Raw genomic sequence first — 20,433 nt, 5'->3', positions numbered from 1 at the left:
TTGACTTCTATCACTGGGGCCTTTTCACAGGAGGTTCAGCGGCAGCTGGGATGTAGAATTTGAGTCAGGAGCCCCCCAAACACTAACAAAGAAGAATGACCTGGGGATGTTTCAATACCATTCGACAGACTTCAGCCATGTGTTTTTGTTTTGTACTTCCCTCTGTATCCTTGCATTAAGTAACTCGGATTCAAAAACAAAAACGACAACAACAAAATAATCCTGTTTTGGACCTCCAAATTAATTCTGACCATGTCCGAGTAAGAACAAAAGATCCTAGTGTAATTCTTGTTTAATGTTTGGGCCAAGCAGGGTTTTCTTTTCATAGCCTTCCCACACATGAGAACAAGATGACGCCTCTGCCTGAACCAAGCTAGGCCCAGAGGCCAAGTCAGAGGGAAGGGTGGCAGGGGGCACAGGCTCGCTCTAGGAGCCAGGCCTCTCTCGGGCATGTTTCCCTGCCTGCTGCCCTGTCAAACCCATTCCCAGTTACAGAAGAGTGATCACCTCACAGGTACTGGCTGTACCCCAGATCGCTGTCACTCAAGTGAAGTCAAAGGTCAGCGGGTCAGGGGAATCCACAGACCCCTTACTTTTTTATTTCTTTCGAGGCCTGTATAGTTCCGTAAAAGGAAAAACAACTATTAAATCTTTGGTCCATTTGAAATGCATTTCAAAAGCTGGGGTGACTGATTTGTTTACATGTAAAATAATTATAATAATTCTTTCATGAGATGCCTGAGAAAGTTTTTGTCATACCTATTATTAATCACCACTATCTTTCTTGTAGCAAATTATAATACTGATAATGACTAAAATAATACTAATTCTAATACCCAAATCATGTTATCATCAGTGTTTGGATTTGATATATTAGATTGGTGCAAAAGTAATTGCAATTATTTTTAATCTTTTAAACCGCAAATACTTTTGCACCAACTTAATAAAAATGTAAAGAAAATTAAAATATCTCTATTCAAATTCTTAGTAAATAAACAGAGCAAACTGTTTTTCTGTTTGTAAATCTAACCCTGATGATCATAAGACACAGTTACTATTAAAAAATAGGGTGACATAAGGATAAACAAATGCCCAGATCTAACTATTTCCCCAACCAATGTGAAATGTCATGCACATATTTTTTTACTTAATTTTTAATTGTAAAGATAAAATATCAATATTAAGTTAAATTGTAAAAAATAAAACCACCTATAATTTTGTATACCTTTCCATCTAGTGCAAATATTTTATACATATTTTTAATCATGATGGGTACAAACGTGTTTTTTTCCACTGAACATTATATTTTCATTAAATACGTTTCATAATTATAATATTCAACAGCTGCCTGATAATACGCCACTATGGACTTAGCTCATCCTCCTCTGCTACTAAACATGCTTCCAGCATCCCTCTCTGACAGGTGACAATGAAATGACCTCTGGATGTATAGGATGTATTTCTATTAAACTATTTTCAGAGGCTAAGTTCATAGAAATGGGTTGACCATCTCAATGGATATCAACATTTCTAAGCTCCTTTATATGCTATTGGCAAACATTTTAAATCAAACGCTTTACAGTTCCAAATCAGGAAAGCTAAGAATAATACAGTTGTGTTTCCAGTGAGCAAATCAGATTTTCAGATACATCATTAAAGACATCAAATAGAATATCTCAAAGTGCAAATGACATAAGAAAACGACAGATAAATTAGACTTCATCAAAATTAAAAACTTTTGTGCTTCAAAGGTCACCATCAAAAAAGAGAAAAAGACAATCTGCAGAATGGGAGAAAATATTTCCAATTCATACATTTGATAAGGGCCTTGTATTCAGAATAAAGAACTCTTACAACTCAACAACAGAGGGACAAAAAAATAACTAAAAAATAAGTAAAGGATTTGAAAATACATTTCTCCAAAAAATATATACAAATGGCCAGTAAACATGAAAAGGTGCTCAACGTCATTAGTCATTAGGGAAGTGCAAATCAAAACCACAGTGAGAAATCACCTCACAACTGGTTAGGATGGTTACTATTAAAACAGAACACAAAAAGTGTTGGTGAGGATGTGGAGAAATTAGAACTCTCGTCACTGTTGGTGGGAATGTAAAATTGCATAACTGCTATGGAAACATTATGGTCTTTTCACTCTGTTGATTGTTCCCTTTGATGCACAGAAGTTTTTAGGTTTGATGTAGTCCCATTTGTATATTTTCCTTTGTTGCCTGTATTTTTCATGTGAGATCCAAGAAATTACTAGCAAACCCATGTCATGAAGCTTTTTCCCTATGTTTTCTGTTAGAAGTTTTATAGTTTCAGGTCTTATATTTAGGTCTTTAATCTATTTTGAGTTAATTTTTGTATATGGTGTAAGGTAACAGTCCTGCTTCATTCTTTGCATGTGGTTATCCAGTTTCTCCAGCATCATTTATTGAAGTGATGTCCTTTCTCCACTGTGTAGCCTTGGCACCCTTTTTGAGATCAAATGAGTTTATTTCTGGATTTTTCTGTCCTGTTCCATTGGTCTATGTCTGTGTTTATGCCAATACCATACAGTTGTTTTAAAATAATTTTTTATTTTTCAATTACAGTTGACATATATTAGTTTCACGTGTACAACATAGTGATTAGACATTTATATAACTTACGAAGTAATCATCCCGATAAATCTAGCACCCATTTGACACTATACATAGTTCTTACAATATTATTGACTATATTTTCTGTTATACTTTACATCCCAATGACTATTTTATAACTACCAATATGTACTTCTTAATCCCTTCCCCCCTTTCACCCATTTCCCCAAACCCCCTCCCATCTGACAACCATCAAAATGTTCTCTATATCTATGAGTTTCTTTCTGTTTTGTTTGTTCATTTATTTTATTCTTTAGATTCCACATATAAGTGAAATCATATGGCACTTGTCTTTCTCTGTCTGACTTACTTCACTTAGTATGGTATCCTTTAGGTCCATCCATGTTCTTGCAGATGGCAAGATTTCATTCTTTTTTATGGCTGAGTAATGTTTCATTAAATATATGTAGCACTTCTTTATCCATTCGTCTGTTGATGGACATTTAGCTTGCTTTCCATATCTTGGCTATTGTAAATGATCCTGCAATGAACATATGGACGCATGTCTTTTCAATTAGTGTTTTGTGTCTCTTCGGATAAATATCCAGAAGTGGAATTATGGGGTCCTTCTTGTCTCTTATTATAGCCTTTGTTTTAAAGTCTATTTTGTCTGGTATAAGTATTACTACCCCAGGTTTGTTTGTTTGTTTCCATTTTTATGAAATATGTTTTTCCATCCCTTTACATTCAGTCTGTGTGTCTTTCAATCTAAAGTGAGTTTCTTTTAGGCAGCATATGTAATGGTTTTGTTTTCTTATCCATTCAGCCCTCCTATGTATTTTGATTGGAGCATTAATCCATTTACATTGAAAGTAATTGTTGATAGATGTGTAGTTACTGACATTTTATTATTCATATTTTTGATGTTTTCTTTTTCTTCTTCTTCTTGTAAAGAAGTCCCCTTAACATTTCTTGTAATACTGGTTTGGTGGTGATGACTTTCCTTAGGTTTTTCTTGTCTGGGAAGCTCTTTATCTGTCCTTCAGTTCTAAGAGATAGCTTTGCTGTGTAGAGTAATCTTGGTTGTAGGCCCTTGCTTTTCATCACTTTGAGTATTTCATGCCAATCCCTTTAGGCCTGCAAAGTTTCTGTTGAGAAATCAGCTGAGTCTTATGAGAGTTGCCTTGTAGTTAACTAACTGCTTTTCTCTTGCTGCTTTTAAGATTCTCTGTCTTTAGTCTTTGGAAATTTGATTATGATGTGTCCAGTTGTGGGCTTTTTTGGGTTCATCTTATTTGGGACTCTCTACACTTCCAGGGCTTGAATATCCATTTCTTTTGCCAGGTTAGAGAAGTTTTCCATCATTATTTCTTCAAATAGGTTTTCAATCCCTCGCTCTCTCCCTTCTCCTTCTGGTACCCCTATGATGTGAACATTGAAATGCTTGATGTTGTCCCACAGGCCTCTTAAACCATCTTCATTTTGGGGGATTCTTTTTTCTTTTTGCTGTTCTGATTGGGTCTTTTCCTGCTACCTTACCTTCCAAATTGCTGATTCGATCCTCTGTTTTATCTAATCTACTGTTGACTCCCTCTAATGCATTCTTCATTTTAGTAATTGTGTTCTTTATTTCTGACTGATTCTTTTTTATGTTTCCTATCTCTTTGCTGAAGCTCTCACTGAATTGAGCATACTTATAACCAGAGTTTTGAACTCTGCATCTGGTAGATTGCTCGTCTCCAACATGTTTCTTTTTCTGGATTTTGGTTCTGTTCTGTCATTTGGGAGATGTTTCTTTGTCGCCTCATTTTGGCTGCCTCCCTGTGTCTGTTTCTATGTATTAGGTGGGGCTGCTTTGTCTCCCAGTCTTGGTAGGGTGTCCTTATGTAGTAGGTGTGCTGTGGGGCTCAGTAGTGCAGTCTCCCTGGTCACCTGCACTGGGTGCTCCAGGTGTGTCCCTTGTGTGGATTGTGTGTGCCCTCCTGTTATAGTTGAGCTTTGATTGCTCTTGGCACATCAATGGGAGGGGTTGACCGTCAGGCTTATTGGTTGTGAGGACTGGCTGTGACTACGATGGAGGAGCTGTTGTGCAGGGACTGACCCTATGGATCAGAATTCGCTTTAGCAGGGCTCTGGTGCCTGCCGAATCTTCCCTTTGGGTGTGTCATTTGTGGAAGTGGTTGGGTGGTGCTCTGGTGTGGTCTGAAGCTGGTCATCAGGTATGTTGGTTCTGGGGCCTCTTGGGAGGAGCTCTGGTGCAGTCAAGGTCAGTCACTGCCTATGCCCTGCCTGAAACCACTTGGTATGAGCTTCAAAGTGATCTGTGCTGGGCTTGGAGGTACCTGGAAAAGGCTAAGCTGCAAAATGAGGCCAGCAACCTCTAGTGCTGGGCTTGGGGCTGCTTAGCAAGAGGTACAGGGCATACTGAGGCCAGATGTTGCTTGTTTGGGGTTTGTGAACCTTTGAGAGATTTTAGAAAAGTCTGCAGCATGAGCCAAGACAGACCATTTGTATGGAAAGGCCACTGGAAGTGGCTTGGGTGGGCCCACAAGTTGGGTGGAGGAGGGTCTCAGGGAATCACCAGGGCAGAGCCAACAGTGATAGCCAGGTTGATGGAGACTCAGATACGGCGCCCACCCGCGTGTGTAGGCTGGGTTGGGGAGGGCTCAGCAAAGGAACAATGGCTTCTTCCATTGTGTCTGGGAGAAAGCTGCTCCTCCAGTCCTGGCCCTGAAGCCACATGATTCAGTTTCTCCCCATATGTCCCTAGTGCCTTTTGAGCTGCTGCCCCAGTGCTGGAGCTCACAGTGAGTGAGTCTGTCAGTGAGTAAGTGTGGGTGCAGATTCTTTAAGAGGAACATCTGGGACTCCAGCAGCCCTCTGTCTCACTCAGCCACAATCTCTGCTGGTTTTCAAAGCCAGAAGTTATGAGGGCTTCTCTTTGCGGCACTGGAGCCCTGAGCTGGGGAGCCTGGTGTGGAGCTGGAACCCCTCACTCCAAGGGTGGACCTCTGCAGCCCAGATATCCCTCCTGATTTTCAACCACCATATGTGGGTGTGGGACCAGCCCATTCCATATCTCTGCCCCTCCTACTGGTCTCAGAGTGGTTTCTTCTGCATATCCTTAGTCTCAGGATTTCTGTTCAGCTAGACTTCAGGCAATTCTCAATGATGGTTGTTCTATAGTTTATTTGTAATTTTGATGTGGTCATGGAAGGAGGTGAGCACAGCGTTTACTTACTGCACCATCTTGATGGAGACTTTCTGTCAGTACCATACAGTTTTGATTATTGTACCTTTGTAATGTACTTTGAAATCAGGATGTTTGAGGCCTCCAGCTTTGTTTTCCTTTCTCTAGATTGCTTTTGCTATTCAGGGTCCTTTGAAAGTCCATATGAATTTTAGGACTTTTTTTGTATTTCTGCAAGAAAAGGCCACTGGGATTTTGATACGGATGCATTAAACCCATTGATCACTTGGGGTAGTATGGATAATTTAACAATATTAAATCTCCAATCCATGAACATGAGATGTCCATTTATTTGTGTCTTCTTTAATTTTATCACCACTGTTTTGTATTTTTTAGTGTACAAGTCTTTTGACTCCTTGATTAAATTTACTCTTAAGTATTTTATTCTTTTCGATGCTACTGTAAATGAGAATGTTTTCCTAATTTACTTTTTGGATATTTCACTGTTAGTACTGTGTTTCCCCAAAAATAAGGCAGGGTCTTATACCATATTTCCCCCAAAATAAGACCAGGTCTTATATTAACTTTTGCTCCACAAGATGCATTATGGCATATTTTCAGGGGATGTTTTATTTTTTCATGTACAATAATTTACATTTATTCAAATATAGTCATGTCATCTTCTTTTGGAATGTCGCCATAACATATTAAATGCGTCCGTCTGGCTGATGATCTTAACTGGGGCTTATTTTCAGGGTAGGTCTTATTTTCAGGGAAACACAGTATATAGAAAAAAAATTCCTGTGTACTGATTTTGTGTCCTGCAACTTTTGTTGAATTTTTTTTCTCTTTTTTTTTGTGTGGAAATTTTAGGGTTTTCTACATATATGATCAGTTCATCTGTGAACAGAGATAATTTTATTTCTTCCTTTCCAAGTTAGATGCCTTTTATTTCCTTTTCTTGACTAATTGCTCTGCTAAGACTCCCAGTAGTATGTTGAATAGAAGAGGTGAGAATGGGCATCCTTGCCTTGTTCTTGATCTTAGAAAAAAAGCTTTCAGTTTTTCACTGTTAAACAATAATGTTAGCTGTGGGCTTTTCATATATGGCCTTTATTATGTTGAGGTAATTACCGTCTATTTCTAGTTGGTTGAAAGTGTTTTAATCATTAAAGGATGTTTAATTTTATCAAATACCTTTTCCATATCAGTTGAGATGATTGCATGTCTTCTGTCCTTCATCCTGTTACTCTGGTGTATCGTATTACATTGATTGATTTTCATTTGTTGAACCATCCTTGCATTCCAGGAATAATCTCCCTTGGTCATAGTATATAATCCTTTTAATGCGCTGTTGAATTTGCTTTGCTAGTATTTTGTTGAGTATTTTTGTTGAACATGTTTGTATCAGTACTCATCAGTTTTTTTCTTTTCTTGTAGAATATTTGTCTGGTTTTGGTATCATAGTAATGCTGACCTCATAAAATGAGTTTGGAACTGTTCCTTCTTCAATTTTTGGAAGAGTTTGAGAAGATTTTATGTTAATAATTCTTTAAATGTTTGGTAGAAATTTCCAGTGAAGCCATCTGGTCCTTGGCTTTTCTTTGTTGGAAGGTTTTTGATTACTGATTCAATCTCCTTACTAGTTATATGTCTGGCCAGATTTTTTATTCATGATTCAGTCTTGGTAAATTGTATGTTTCCAGGAATTTATCCATTTCTTCTAGTTATCCAATCTGTCAATGTATAATTGTTCACAATAGTCTCTTATGATACTTTTTTATTTTTGTGGATTCGGACTGCTGCCTCTTTCATTTCTTAATTTTATTATTGGGTCTTCTCTCTTTTTTCTTAGTTTGGCTAACAGTTTGTCGATTTTGTTGATCTTTTCAAAAAACCCAACTCTTTTGTTAAGTTTTTTCTATTGTTTTCCTATTTTGTTTATTTTTGCTCTAATCTTTATTATTTCTTTCCTTCTGCTAAGTTTGGGTTTAGTTTTTTCTTCTTTTTCTAGTTCCTTGAGGTGTAAAGTTAGGTTGTTGATTTGAGATCTTTCTTCTTTTTTTAAATGTAGGCATTTACTGCTATAAATATTCTTACTATGCTTTTGTTGTATCCATAAGTTTTGGTATGTTGAGTTTTATTTTCATTTGTTTTAAGATATTTTCTGATTTTCCTTGTGATTTTTTCATTGACCCACTGGTTGTTCAAGAGTGTGTGTTTTAATTTCCACATATCTGTGAATTTTCCAGTTTTCCTTTTGCTACTGATTTCTAGTTTCATTCCGTTGTGGTTGGAAAGGATACTTGGTATGGTTTTAATCTTTTTAAATTTGTTAAGACTTGACTAGTAACCTAACATATAATCTATTCTAGAGAATGTTCCATGTGTACTTGAGAAAAAGGTGTATATTCTGTTGGGTGGAGTATTCTGTATATGTCTGTTAGGTCCAATTGTTCCTTGGTGTTGTTCAAGTCTAAACTCTCATGATTGAAAAGATTTAGCAAATGAAGGAAATGAAGGAAAAAAGAAGAAAATGTCCTTAGATATATAATCTCTACCAGAAACACAGCAAATACTATACGTAATAGTGAAATATTCAAGTCAGAAACAAAATAAGGATTCCCACTATCATTATTTAACATTATAATGGGATCCAAGACAGTAAAATATAAGAGAAAGAAATGAAAGGAATAGACAGTGAAAAATGATGAGACAAACCAGTGTTATTTGCATATGAGGGGACTGTCTAGTGAGAAAAATCCCCCCAAAAGGTATTATAACTAATAAGAGAACTAAGTAAGATGATGAGATACATTTGCAACACACAAATAATTAACTTTCCCATATATCATAAATAATTAATTAGAAAAGAAAATAGGGTGTGGGGGGAAGAGCCCATTCACATGAACAACCAAATCTGGAAAATATCTCAGAATAAACCTTATAAGACATGTGCAAAATCTATAGAATAACTACCAACTTTAATAAGAACAAAAAGACCTAAATAAATGGAGAGTCATAGCATATCTTGTGGGTAAAGATTTAGAATTATACAAATGTCATTTCTTTCTAAATTAATCTCTACATTTAGTATGATTATCATCACAATTGAAATGCCATCAGATAAAGCAAATATTTAAAATGTTAGTGGTAAAATCTAAGTGGTGAGTATATGGATGTTCACTATAAAATTCTTTCAATTTTTCTGTATGTTTGAAACATTTTATTTAAAAAATGTTGGGGGAAATGCCATAAGGATTTTTTATGGAATTTGAAAAGCTGAATATGAAATTCTCTGGAAGGTAAAAAGTGCAAAATAGATTTAAAAGTTTTGAAACAGAGCTATTTAGAGGAATTTGCTTTATCAGATATCAAAATATAATTTAAAGCCTGAATAATTAAAATAATGTATTATTAGCATAAGAATTGATAAAGGGATGAATGAATCATCTAGATATATTTTGTATATATGGGGTTTTCAAAATATGAAAGCTGTGCTATTTTTAAATCAGTTGGGAAAGAAAGAGACAAACAAATAAGTATTAGGACAACTGAGTTCAATCCCTAACTCACATTATAAAGAACAATAATTTCCAAGTGAATTTAACAGAGAAGTTTAACAAGCAAAATTACAAACATATTGGAAAAAATATAGGAGAAGCTTTTTTTTAGATTGTGCTGAGAAAGTTCTTCCTACACAAAACTCAAAATCTAGAAACCTCAAAATAAAAGGTTGATTGATTTGACTACACAAGTATTACAAACTTTTGAATACTAAAAGACATCCTGGAAGAAAATTTACAAAACATTATAATTTTTAAAAATATATTACAGACATATAAAAGCTCATGTAAATAAGACAAAAATATTAGAAAAAGGGGAAAATGAACAAGCAAAATATACAAGCTATAAACTAGAAAAGATGCTCAACCTCACTAGTAATTAAGGAAATAAAAATTAAATTAAAAATGAGATTTTTCTCCCCTTCTTTATAAATTGGCAGATATCAGAAAGATAGACCATGTAGTATTCATCATGCATCATTGGTGAGAGTATCAATTGGTGAAATTTTATGAAGTTCAATTTAGCAACATTCATCAATATTTAAACAGGCATATCCTTTTATCTAGCCATTTCATTTCTAAGAACCCATATAGTCTGATAAAGTACAAAAATACATGCACATAATCACAAAGATATTAGTAAGGTCATTCAATGCATAATTTGCTAGCATGAACAATGTGCAGTAAGGTAGTGATAAAACAAAAAAATAGAACATACTAGAAAATGAAATGCAGCCATCTAAAAAGATTAAGACCTAACTGAACTGATGTGAATACATCTCCCAGGCATATTTAAATAATAAAACATATAATGTGTTGCATAATAAAATACATGATTTCATTGTATAAAGACCAATCTATGTACACTTGTATTTGTTTGACTATGAACAGAATTTAAAAGAACAAAGGATAAAGACTGATTCATTAAATAATAAGTGATTTTATTAAGCAAGATGAAGAACATTTACTTTTTTTTTAACTTTATGCCTTCTATATTATTTGAATTTGTTACAATCATGTGTTACTTTTAGTTTAAAAATAGCAGTAAGGGTTAAAATAAATAAAATTAATAGTGTCAGGGAGCAGTATACCCTGCAAATTGAGTGGCCAGTATATGGCATGATAGTGAGTTGCTCATTTAGAGTTGAGAGATTTTAGTGTGATATGAACCATCCTGTGTGTGGAGAGGGCAGGAGGTGGGGTCCTGATATACCCACAGGTGCCTTGGCTTTGTCCAAATGGAGCCCCTAATTGGTATCACTACCTTATCATTCAATTGGAACAATAAATGATAACTGTCATGGATTTACCTGTACTGGGGAGGTGGAGGGAATCTGACTACTCATTGTTTTCAAATAAAGTCAGGCCTCCATATCTGAAGGTTCTGCATCCACAGATTCAACCAATCATAGATCGAAACTATTAAAAAGAAAAATGTTATATTGTTGCTGATGTGTACCTAGTAGTTAGACCTATGATAGTTGCCTCTGTACTAAACATGTACAGACTTTTTTTCTTGTCATTATTCCCTAAACAATACAAGGTAGTATTTATACAACATTTACATTGTATTATTATAAGTAATCAGTAATGATTTAAAGTATACAGGAAGATGTGTGTAGCTTACATGTGAATATTATACCATTTTACATAAGGGACTCAAGCATCCACAAATTTTGGTATCCAAGGGTGGGGGGGTCCAAGAACCAATTAGCCCCCAATACCAAAAGACAACGGTATCAATTTCAAACTATCAACAGCTTTTACCACTTCAATGGACCCTGGAATCCATGAAGATGCAATTTTATTGAGGCAGAATCTTTAGGAAATGTAGTTTTGACACTTAAAAATAAACCTAGTTACAAACATCCTGAAAATTGCACATTTGTGTGAAGTTACACACAACAGCACTGGAAGTGACAAAAAGTTGTCCTGGGGCCAGATGTGCAAACAAAACAAAACAAAGAACCCAGCAAGTTCTCATGTGAATTTAATCCAGGCTGAAAGTGACAATGCATGAGTACCTTTTAGAGTCTATGTTTGGCATGAGTCAAGTGATCCCAATAGTAGTAGTAGCTGGTCCTGTGAACCACGGACATACACTCTGAATTAAATCAATGGGTTGCATCTCAAGAGATTTCTGAAGTATAAGATAACACCACATACAGATGGGTCTATTTGCACCAATGGCGCCACTGCTATGCTAGAAAGAAAATCTGAGACATTTCCATGACCAACCAGGACACTGGATTTACTTTAATTCCATTACTCACAGTGCTTCAGAGCCTGCAAAGTGCTTTCATCTCTCTTGATCCATCTCTATAGCCTCCTGAATTAGTTATTACCACCCCTCCCCCCATTTTAGCATTGAGGAGTTACTGAGCAAGAAAGGGGAGGTGATATGACCAAAGCCACACAGATTTGTGTGTGGGCCTGGTGCTCTGATTCTAAATCCTATGTTCTTTTTCAGGCCACATTCAACTGAAAAATAACCCACTACCTTTATTTTTACATTGTTTTTTCTGTTTTAGATTTTATTGGGGAAAGGGAACAGGACTTTCCTGGGGAACAGTGTGTACTTCCAGGACTTTTTTCCAAGTCAAGTTGTTGACCTTTCAATCTTAGTTGTGGAGGGTGCCGTTCAGCTTCAAGTTGCTGTCCTTTCAGTCTTAGTTGTGGAGGGCGCAGCTCAGCTCCAGGTCCAGTTGCAGTTGCTAGTTGCAGGGGGCGCAGCCCACCATCCCTTGCAGGACTTGAGGAGGTGAACTGGCAACCTTGTGGTTGAGAGCCCACTGGCCCATGTGGGAATTGAACCAGCAGCCTTCAGAGTCAGGAGCATGGAGGTCTAACCGCCTGAGCCACTGGGCTGGCCCTATTTACATTATTAATTACATTATTTTGAGCCTTTTTACAGAGAGCTCAAAGATTTTACAAACTGAATTACTCCAGTGTTATTTTTTTAAATTAAAATGACAGGGCTATCAGGATCCATAATATTTATAACAGTTTTACATAGTCAGAAAAGGGAATGTATTATTTACACTTACATATGACTAGAGAACTGTTACAGTGGGACTCAGTGATTAGATCAAGGTTAGGTCAGCAGGAATCTACAGCAAAACCAACACAAGAGAAACCGTCCATCCTCAGGAATGTGTGTGGGCAGGACCCTGGCAGTCCAGCAGATCTGCTGGCTAGAATCATTAGATTTCTGCTGAAACAAGAGAGTCACAAAGAATTCATCTGTTTCTAAGCCTGAATCCTCAAGTGTCAAAGCAACATCCAGTCGAGAGCTGGCCTCGTTTTGCTCTCTGAATACGTAAGGGTCACAATACTTTCTACACTTAGTAATCACCATTCAGCTGAGGGATCAGGGCCAGAGCTCTCTACTTGTTTTCCCCCCTCAAACAAATCTTGTTTCTGTCAAGTCACTAATAGAAATATCCTGCTCCAGTCAGATGTTATCACCTCTTTAATGAACACTAATTTATTCTTTCTCAAACTCAGAAAGATGATGATGATATAAATACAGAGGCCTTAGAATTAAAGGAACTTTAGAGACCACATATTTCAACCACTGGTCTTTGTGTGAATCATCTTGAAAGCATCACTGGGTGTTTAGGATAGCCTATACGTGAATATCTCTGAAGACTGGAAAGTCAGCATCTTCTGAGGTTAAAAAGATGTTGGAAATGGTTCCTTGTAGTAAGCACCCCCCAAAATTACCTCTCCCTGTAAGTTTTACTCACTAAATTTAATTATTTACTAAAAAAATAGTTAAGGACTCACCCAAAGCAGAATATACATTCTTTTCAAGCGCACATAGAACATTTTCCAAAATACACCATATGTTAAGCCACAAAACAAGTCTCAACACATTTAAGAAGATTGAAATCATATCGAGCATCTTCTCTGACCACAATGATATGAAAATAGAAATTAATTACATGAAAAAACTGAAAAACACACAAACGCCTGGAGGCTAAATAACACGCTACTAAATAATGAATGAATCAACAATGAGATCAAGGGGAAAAAGTCAAAAGATACCGAGGCAAATGGAAATGAAAACATGATGACCCAAAATCTATAGGACACAGAAAAAGCAGTCCTAAGAGGGAAATTCATAGCAATACAGGCCTACCTGAAGAAAAAAGAACAATCTCAAATATACAATCTAACCTTACACTTAAAGACACTAAAAAAACAGAATAGCAAAGTCCAAAGTGAGTAGGAGGAAGGAAAGAATAAAGATCAGACCAGAATAGAGTCTAAAAATACAATACAAAAGATTGATGAAACCAAGAGCTGCTTCTATGAAAAGATAAAATTGATAAACCCTTAACCAAGAAAAAAAAGGAAAGGATCCAAATCAATAAAATCAGAAATGAAAGAAAAGTGACAACTGACACCACAGAAATACAAAAGATTATAAGAAAATATTATGAAAATTATATGCCAACAAATCAGTGAATCTAGGAAAATGGATAAATTTCTAGGAACATACTATCTTCCAAGACTGAATCAAGAAGCAACAAAAACTGTGAACTGACCGTTTACTACTAATGAAATCTAATCAGTAAACAAAAAACAACAAGCAAAAGTCCTGGACTGGATGGCTTCGCAGGTGAATTTTACTAAACAGCCAAAGAATAATTAACACTGATCCTTCTCAGATTATTCCAAAAAACACAAGAGAAGGGAAAGCTCCCAAGCTCATTTTATGAGGCCACCATTACCTTGATTCCCAAACTAGACAAAGATATTACAAAAAAAGAAAATTATAGACCAATATGCCTGATGAACATAGATGCAAAAATCCTCAACAAAATATTAGCAAACTGAATTCAGCAATACATTAAAAAGATAATACACCACAATCAAGTACAATTTATTCTTGGGATGCAAGTTTGGTTCAATAGCTGCAAATCAATTAATGTGCTACACCACATAAATAAAATGAAAGATAAAAATCACATGATTCTATCAATTGATGTAGGAAAAAAGTGTTTGAAAAAAATCCAGCATCCATTTATGATAAACTCTCAGTAAAGTGGGAATAGAGGGAATGTACCTCAACATAATAAAGCTCATATACGACAAACCCACAGCTAACATCATACTCAACAGGGAAAAGCTGAAAGTGTCCTCCTTAAGATGAGGAACAAGACAAGGATGTCTACTTTTACCACTTTTATTCAACATAGTACTGGAAGTCCCAGCCACAGCAATCAGAGAAAAACAAAAGAAATAAAAGGCATCCAAATTGGAAAGGAAGAAGTAAAACTGTCATTATTTGCAGATGACATGATACTATATATTGAGAACCCTAAATATTCCACCAAAAAATATTAGAACTGATAAAGTAATTTAGTAAAACAGGATACAAAATTAATATTCAGAAATAGATTGCATTTGTATACACCAATAATGAACTGTCAGAAAGAAAAATTAAGAAAACAATCTCACTTACAATTGTATCAAAAACAAACAAAAAACCCTAAGAATGAATTTCACTAAGGAGGGAAAAGACCTGTACTCAGAAAACTATGAGACACTGACAAAGGAAACTGAAGAAGATACAAATATATGGAAGCATATACCATGTTCATGGATAGGAAGAATTAACATTGTTAAAATGTCCATACTCCCCAAAGCAATCTATAGATTCAGTGCAATCCCTATCAAAATACCAATACCCTTTTTCACAGAACTAGAACAAATAATCTTCAAATTCACATGGAACCATGACCTCAAAGAGCCACAGCAATCTTGAGAAAGAAGAACAAAATTAGAAATATCACACTACCTGATATCAAACTATACTACAAAGCTATAGTAATCAAAACAGCATGGTACTAGTCTAAAAACAGACACATAGATCAAAGGAACAGAATACAGAGCCCAGAAATAAACTCATGCCTATATGGTCATTTAACCTATGACAAAGGAGGCAAGAATATACAATGGGGTAAAGAAAGTCTATTCAATAAATGGTGTTAGAAAAACTGGACAGATACATACAAAACAAAAGAAACTGGACCACCTTCTCACACCATATACAAGAAAAAAGTCAAAATGGATTAAAGACTTAAATGTAAGACCCAAAACCATAAAACTCCTAAAAGAAAACATAGGCAGTAGACTCTGTGACATTGCTCTTAGTAATATTTTTTCCCCAATATCTCCCCTAGGGCAAGGGAGACAAAAGAAAAATTAAACAAGTGGGACTACATCAAACTAAAAAGTTTTTGTACAGCAAAGGTAACCATTAACAAAACAAAAAGACAACCTACTGAATGGGAGAAGATATTCGACAATGATACATCTGATAAAGAGTTAATACCCCAAATTTATAAAGAACTCATGTAACTCAACACCAGAAAAACATAAACAATCCAATTAAAAAATGGGCAGAGGATCTGAATAGACATTTCTCCAAGGAGAACATACAGATGGCCAACAGACATATGAAAAGATGCTCAATGTCTCTAATTATCAGAGAAGTACAAATAAAAACCACAAGATATCACTTCACACCTGTCAGAATGGCTATCATCAATAACTCAACAAACAACAAGTGCTGGCGAGGAGGTGGAGAAAAGGGAATCCTCATGTGCTGTTGGTAGGATTGCAAATTGGTGCAGCCAGTGTGGAAAATGGTTTGGAGGTTCCTGAAAAAATTAAAAATTGAACTACCATATGGCCCAGAAATTCCATCTGGGTATTTATCTGAAGAAATCCAAAACACTAAGTTTAAAAGATATATGCACCCCTATGTTCACTGCAGTGCTATTTACAATAGCCAAGATATAGAAGCAACCCAAGTGCCTGTCAATGGACGACTGGATAAAAAAGATGTGGTACATGCATACAATGGAATATCACTTGGCCATAAAAAAGAATGAAATCTTATCATTTGTGACAACATGGAAGGTATTATGCTAAGTGAAACAAGTCAGACAGAGAGAGACAAACCATATGATCTCACTAATATGGGGAATCTAAAACACAAAATAAACAAACAAAACAGAAACACACTCATAGATAAAGAGAACAAATTGATGGTTGCCAGAGCGGGGGGCAAAGGAGCTGGATGAAAAAGATGAAGGGATTAAAAAATACAAAATGGTAGTTACAAAATAGTCACAGGGATGTAAAGGACAGCACAGAGAAGAATATAATCAGTAATGTTGCAGCAGCTATGTATAGTGCCAGGTGGGTACTAGAATAATTGGAGGAATCAGTGCATAAATATAAATGTCTAACCACTATGTTGTACACCTGAAACTAATATAAAATAATATTGAATGTCAACTGTAACTGAAAAAAATAATAATTTTAAAAAATAGTGAGGACTTAGTATGTTCTAAAGTACTACATGGTAGGTACTGGACACACAAAGATTTTTTTAACAGATGCCATCCTTTACTCAAGAAGCTAATAGTTTGTTGTGGTTATTAGGCTGTTCAGCAGTATTCTGGGGCTGGCTCTCCTTCTGACACACTGGATTACCCTGCCCACGTGAAGGTCGGTGTAACCAGTGAAATGTAAGAAAATGTGTCATCTCCAGGGGAAAACTTTAGGAGAAAGTACATCCTTTGGTTCACTATTTACTTTCTGGCAATGTTCCAGACTGTGGCTACTCTCTTAGCCTGAGCCCTAAAGGGAGAACTAAAGCTGACCCACAACGTACACACAGCATGAGCAAGAAATAACCTCTGTTGTTTTAAGCCACAGAGGTGTTTGGAGTTGCTTTTTACTACAGCATAACCCAGCCCATCCTGACTGATACCCAGTATAAGGGAAGCCAGACAAACACATTACCAAACTCAAACACTAAGCCGAGCGTTGTAGTAGCGGCTTGCACAAGATTCCTGTGGGTGTACAGAAAGCTTAGCACCCACCTAAGTTTTCTGGAGGACCTGGGCATGGCCCCAGAGAGCGGGCAGCCTTGAATTAGCAGTGGAAGGAAGAGCAGATACTGCCACGTAGACATGTTGAGAAAAGGGTTTCTAGACGGAACACTTGATGCAAGCCACACAGGGAAGGAAAAACATGGTGTGTCTGGGGAACTACAAGTTCAGTTTTGCGCCCAGGAAGTCTGAATGTGGTGAATTTATCATGAAGCTAACGGAGCGGAAGCTTCCAGGACCCTCACTTGCACAGGTACCTTCCAAGGTATCTATACTTTTATAAATCCATACTCATATTCTTTATACTTGTTTTCTTTAGGACAGCCTCCCTCCTAATGTGCAGGTTCCACAAAAGCTGGATCTGCTTTTGACGAGGTGGAGGGGGAAAAGGAGGTGATTACAGGTCTACACAGCAGATTTGCAGACCTATTAATCTTCCACGTGACACCTTGTTCAACATTTGAAAACAGGAATCATGTTCCGTAAGAGTCTTCTTTCCGCCCAATTGTCCTCATCCCTGCACTTTGTGTCATGGGTGGGAATGTCTGCGTTTCCCTGAACGCGCTCTTGTCTGTCTCTAGCCCTCTAGGAGTGAATCTCAGTCTCATTCTCCAGATGTAGTCTGAATGTGTTTATCATTGTCCTTAATGAAGTTTCTACTGTCATACTTCATCCTTCCATGAGATTTGGTACCCAAATGATGCCAGATTAGTTATCCTGTGATATTCCCCAGAAAAACGTGGATCAGTGCTCTTAGATTTCATTCACATCACCAGTACCAGTACCAAACCATATCACGTGTTGTTTCAGTTTAGGTTTGGCAGACTGTGAGGAACAAGTTTCATAGAGAAAAGAAGATAATTCACTTAACAAATGTTTACTACGTGTCTGCCCTGTGCCAGGCACCATTCTGCATGGGTGAGATAAAACAGAGCTATAAAAATCTCTGTGTGTCTGGGGGAGAGACAATAAACCAAATAAGTAAATGGAACTGTGTGTTCAAGAGTAGTAAGTGCAATGGAGAAAAATAGGCAGAGAAGGGGGCAAGGAGCATGGTGGGCGGGGCGGGGATGAGGCTGAAGTTTTAAACATGGTGGTCAGAATGGCTGCGCTGAGAATGGGACACGGAGCAGAGACTGAGAGGTGAGGGAGTGAGGGAAGAATGTTCCTAAAAGAGGCACAAGCTCGTGCAAGGACCTTGCGGTGGCAGCGTGCCTGGTGTGTTCAAGAAGAGCAAGGAGCCAGGATTGCCGAGGAGTCCGAGGGAGAGCAGGAGAAGACAAGATCGGTTGGTGAGGAGGCCATCATGTGGAGCGAGCCACTGTGATGATGGGTTTCTCTGACATGGGCGCACCCTGGGAGGGCTGGGGCCAGAGGCCCGATGGACCCTTGTCCTACAGGACACCCCAGCTGGCTGTATTGAGAACAGACTGAAGGGAAAACCAGTGGAGAAGCAGGACACCTGTCAAGAGATTATGGCAGCAATCCAGGCAGAAGATGACAGCAGCTGGGAGCAGGATGGCAGATGGAGGGAGAGAGCAGTGGTTGGGTTCTGGGTACATCTTGAAAATAGAGCCAACAAGATTTCCTAAGGGACTTGATGAAGTACGAGCATTGTATCCACAGGAATCAGGGGTGACTCGGATAGTTCTGACCTAAGCAACTGGGAGGATGGCACAGCCATCCACCAAGATAGGTTTGAACCTATAGGCTTACTGCGGGAAGCAAAAGCAAAGCTGTGCTGCTAAGACTGGACAGTGCCTTACAGGTGAAAAACTGGATTGAGCTGGTTTGGTCATAAGCATTTCAGAGAACTAATGGCTCAGGCTGCTAATGAGTGGGGAAGCTGTGCAATGGCAATGTTCCCAGTGAAGAGTCTGGTCTTTATCAAAACTTGCTTGAACCCACAGAGAAACTGCAGGACTGGGTAGGGGGTGGGAAGAGTGAGGGGCAGTGGCTGGGGGAGGCTGGGAGCAAACCTAGGGTACCATGAGAGCCAACTCCTCACAACCTGCGTCCTCGGAGGTGTGGGACAGCTCCTTCCCAAGTTAAACATGTTAGATTAAAATGTCCTTGCATCCGAAATCTGGTTTCAAACACAAAAGCAAATTACTTTATTGAATTTAAAACTAAAAATTAAAAGATGCAATATAAATGGTTTGTTCTGGATGTGGTTTTACTTCTGAATTACATTTGTTTTGTTTTAATTTTTCCAGTGTGGGCCAGAGAGTTTACAGGCTAAATAGCTTGAAGGCTGAATCTCTCCAGAATATTCATTTAAAAAGGAACTCTCTGGCTCTCCCCCTCCTTCTAGGCTCAGTCCGCACTGATGACCTTCTTCAATGGCCTCACTACAAAGCCCATCAAGATCTTTCACACAAGAAAGAATGCCCAACTTCACCCACAGTAAGAGAAACACTAATTAAAATCATTCTGATTCTCTTTCTTTCACTTACTTCAGAAAAGCTTGAAAGATTTGACAGTATACTTAGCTAGCAAGGGTTTGAGAAAACTGCTTGCAGGAGTGAAAACTGGTAAAACCTCTACTGAGAACTATTTAACAATAGCTAACAAACTTACAAATGCTCATGCCCTTTGATTCAGCAAGTCTGCCTCTAGGAATGTATATAGATACGTGTGTAGCAATGCATGTATACGGTAATCCACTGTAAACACTGTAACAGCAAAGGACTGGAAATAACCTAATTGTCCACAAATAGGGGAGGGGAATAATAGGCTGTGAAAAAGAACAAGCAAGCACTCTTTATACTGCTGTGGGTTAATAGTCAAGATATCTTGATATGTGTTCCCTTTTTAAAAAGCCAAGTGCAGAAGAAAGGTATACTTCTGTGTACACACTCTTAAAATATCTCTAGGCAAACACATGGAACTAGTGGTCACCTCTGAGGAAGGGAACAGAGAGACAGGGAACTTTGTTCCTGTGAACTCTTAAATTCTGAACAATGTGAACGTGCCCTGTATTCTAAACAAAAACTCAAAATGTGATTAATATATAAATGGAAAAAATGTTAGCACGTTTCCCAAAGTGTGTGGGTTGTTACAAGTAACGAGTGAAAAAGTGAGTGGTTAACAGGGTTGAAGCAGAAGTCCTTTAAAAACATTTGACTGGAGTCAAATACCAGACAGAACTCCTTTACTTCCAAGTTTCTAATAAA

The 20,433-nt window shown here is 37.4% G+C and overlaps 1 protein-coding gene across 2 annotated transcripts in view; it reads right to left on the bottom strand.

Annotated features, from left to right (window-relative positions):
• ZHX3 (zinc fingers and homeoboxes 3) overlaps positions 1 to 20,433 on the bottom strand; it is a 138,006-nt gene that overhangs the window by 11,551 nt on the left and 106,022 nt on the right. The window lies entirely within an intron of this gene.

Source organism: Rhinolophus hipposideros, assembly GCF_964194185.1.
Source record: "Rhinolophus hipposideros genome assembly, chromosome: 22".
NCBI classification, from domain to species: Eukaryota; Metazoa; Chordata; class Mammalia; order Chiroptera; family Rhinolophidae; genus Rhinolophus; species Rhinolophus hipposideros.
Note: the sequence above shows the minus strand (reverse complement) of the source record. Positions and strands in the feature narration are given on the sequence as shown.